Consider the following 3,056-nt stretch of genomic DNA (forward strand, 5'->3'; position numbering starts at 1 on the left):
CAGAGTAGACAAAGATGTTTTACATCCAACCAAGGGAAAGCTAGATGCAATCAGAAATGCACCCACTCCCAAGAATGTCTCTGAACTTCGATCATTTTTGGGTCTTTTGAATTATTATGGAAAGGTCCTCCCAAACCTGGCTACATTGTTACATCCGGCTACATTGTTACATCCACTGAATGATCTGTTGAGAAAACAGGTCCCTTGGAAGTGGTCAAAGAATGAGACACAACATTCAAAGAGTGTAAAAGCCAGTTAGTAGAGAGTACCATGTTAGTTCACTATGATGTATCTAAGAAGATCAAGCTAGCGTGTGTCACCTCTCCGTACGGAGTTGGGGCAGTGATTTCTCATGTACTAGATAGTGGGGAGGAGAGACCAATTGCTTTTGCTTCATGCATTCTCAGTGCCAGTGAGCGGAATTATGCGCAGATCAAAAGGGAAGCTTCGTCATTGATTTTTGGGGTCAAGAAGTTTCACAAATACTTATTTGGTCGTAAGTTTACCATAGTTACTGACCATAAGCCCCTGACAGCAATCCTCCATCCAAAGTCCCCAGTTCCAACCTTAGCTGAAGCCCAAATGCAGAGATGGACTTTGATTTTGTCAGCATATATATATGATGACATTGAGTACAGACGATCAGCTGATCACGGTAATGCTGATGCTATGTCCAAGTTGCCATCCCCATCACAAATTACACCCAATAGGGAAGAAGTGTTCTATTTCTCATTCATTGAAGAGCTGCCAGTCACAGCTGAAGAGATTGGTAGGGCAACCAAACGTGACCCATTTATGTCAAAGGTATATGATTACATAGCAAATGGATGGCCAAAGCAGGTATCAGAGGAAGATATCCATCCATACTTTGTTCGTAGGAATGAATTGTCAGTGGATAAAGATTGTATCATGTGGGGAGCAAGCGTGGTTATCCCAAATAGGTTCAGGTCTAAATTGTTAGGAGATCTTCATGACCAGCACCTGGGAATGTGCTTGACCAAGAGCTCTGCACGCAGTTACTTATAGTGGCCAGGTTTAGATAAAGAGATAGAGTACATAGTCAGTCAGTGTACAACATGTCAATCGGTGAGCAAGAAACCACCATCAGTACCATTACAACCATGGAAATGGCCTCCCAGAGTGTGGCAAAGGTTACATGTAGATTTTGCTGAGCTAGAAGGACAGTAATTGTTCATAGTGATAGACAGTCACTCGAAGTGGGTAGAGGTGTTTCAGATGCAGATAATAACAACAAGCAAAACACTAGACAATTTGCGAAGCTTGTTTTCTTCATACGGCCTCCCAGAAGAAATTGTGTCTGATAATGGGCTGCAGTTTTGTTTGGAAGAGTTCACATAGTTCATGAGCAGAAATAGTGTGAAACCTACCAAAGTTCCACCGTACCACCCTGCTTGAAATGGTGCAGCAGAGCGCACAGTACAAATTGCCAAACGTGCCCTCATCAAGCAAATGTGGGATCCAAATCCAAAGAAACGTCAGTTGTTGTTGGACAACAAACTGGCAAATTTTCTGATTATGTGTCGGACTACTCTTCATACCACTACTGGTAGAAAGCCAGCAGAGTTGTTTCTCAAACGACAGCCACGACCCAGGTTCTCATTGTTAAAGCCAAGCTTGGCACTGTCCATAGAAGAGAAACGATCAAGGCAGAAAGAGAATCATGATAAAGGTTGAGTTAGAGAGAGAAGTGTGAAGTTGAACCAGAAGGTTAGAATGAAGAACCATCACCATAAATGTTTAAAGTAGTTACCAGGAAGAGTAGTGAAGGTATGTGGCCCTCGCACATATCTGGTCAAGATGTTTGATCATGGAATCATAGAATCATAGAAATTTACAGCACAGAAGGAGGCCATCTGACCCATCTTGTCTGCGCCGGCCGACAAAGAGCTATCCACCCTAATCCCACTTTCCAGCACTTGGTCCATAGTCTTGTAGGTTATGGCACTTCAAGTGCATATCCAAGTACTTTTTTAATGTGATAAGGGTCTCTGCCTCTACTCAGGCAGTGAGTTCCAGACCCCAACCACCCTCTGGGTGAAAACATTTCTCTTCAACTCCCCTCTAAACCTCCAACCAATTACTGTAAATCTATGCCCCTGGTTATTAACCCTTTTGCTAAGGGAAATAGGTCCTTCCTATCGACTCTATCTAGGCCCCTCATGATTTTATACACCTCAATTAGGTCTCCCCTCAGCCTCCTCTGTTCCAAAGAAAACAATCCCAGCCTATCCAATCTTTCCTCATTGTTAAAATTCCCCAGTCCAGGCAACATCCTCGTAAATCTCCTCTGCACCCCCTCTAGTGCAATCACATCCTTCCTGTGTAATGTGGTGACCAGAACTGCACGCAGTATTCTAGCTGCGGCCTAACTAGTGTTTTATACAGTTCAAGCATAACCTCCCTGCTCTTATATTCTATATTGCTAATAAAGGCAAGTATCCCGTATGCCTTCTTAACCACCTTATCTACCTGTCCTGCTACCTTCAGGGATCTGTGGACATGCACTCCAAGGTCCCTCTGATCTTTTGCATTTCTCAGTGTCCTACCATTTATAGTGTATTCCCTTGCCTTGTTAGCCCTCCCCAAATGCATTACCTCACACTTCTCCAGATTGAATTCCATTTGCCACTGTTCTGCCCACCTGACTAGTCCATTGATATCATCCTGCCGTCTGCAGCCTTCTTCTTCATTATCAACCGCACGGCCAATTTTTGTATCATCTTCAAACTTCTTAATCATACTTCCTACATTCAAGTCCAATACATTGATATATACCACAAAAAGCGGAGGACCCAGTACTGAGCCCTGCGGAACCCCACTGGAATCAGCCTTCCAATCACATAAACACCCTTTGACCATTACCCTTTGTTTCCTGCCTCTGAGCAAATTCTGGATCCAACTTGCCACTTTGCCTTAGATCCCATGGGCTTTTACTTTCATGACCAGTCTGCCATGCGGGACCTTATCAAAAGCCTTGCTAAAATCCATATAGACTACATCAAACACACTACCCTTATCGACCCTCCTTGTTGCCT

Source organism: Somniosus microcephalus, chromosome 8 (genome assembly GCF_052327205.1).
Source record: "Somniosus microcephalus isolate GS21.2 chromosome 8, FLI_Smic_1.0, whole genome shotgun sequence".
In the NCBI taxonomy this organism is placed as follows: Eukaryota; Metazoa; Chordata; class Chondrichthyes; order Squaliformes; family Somniosidae; genus Somniosus; species Somniosus microcephalus.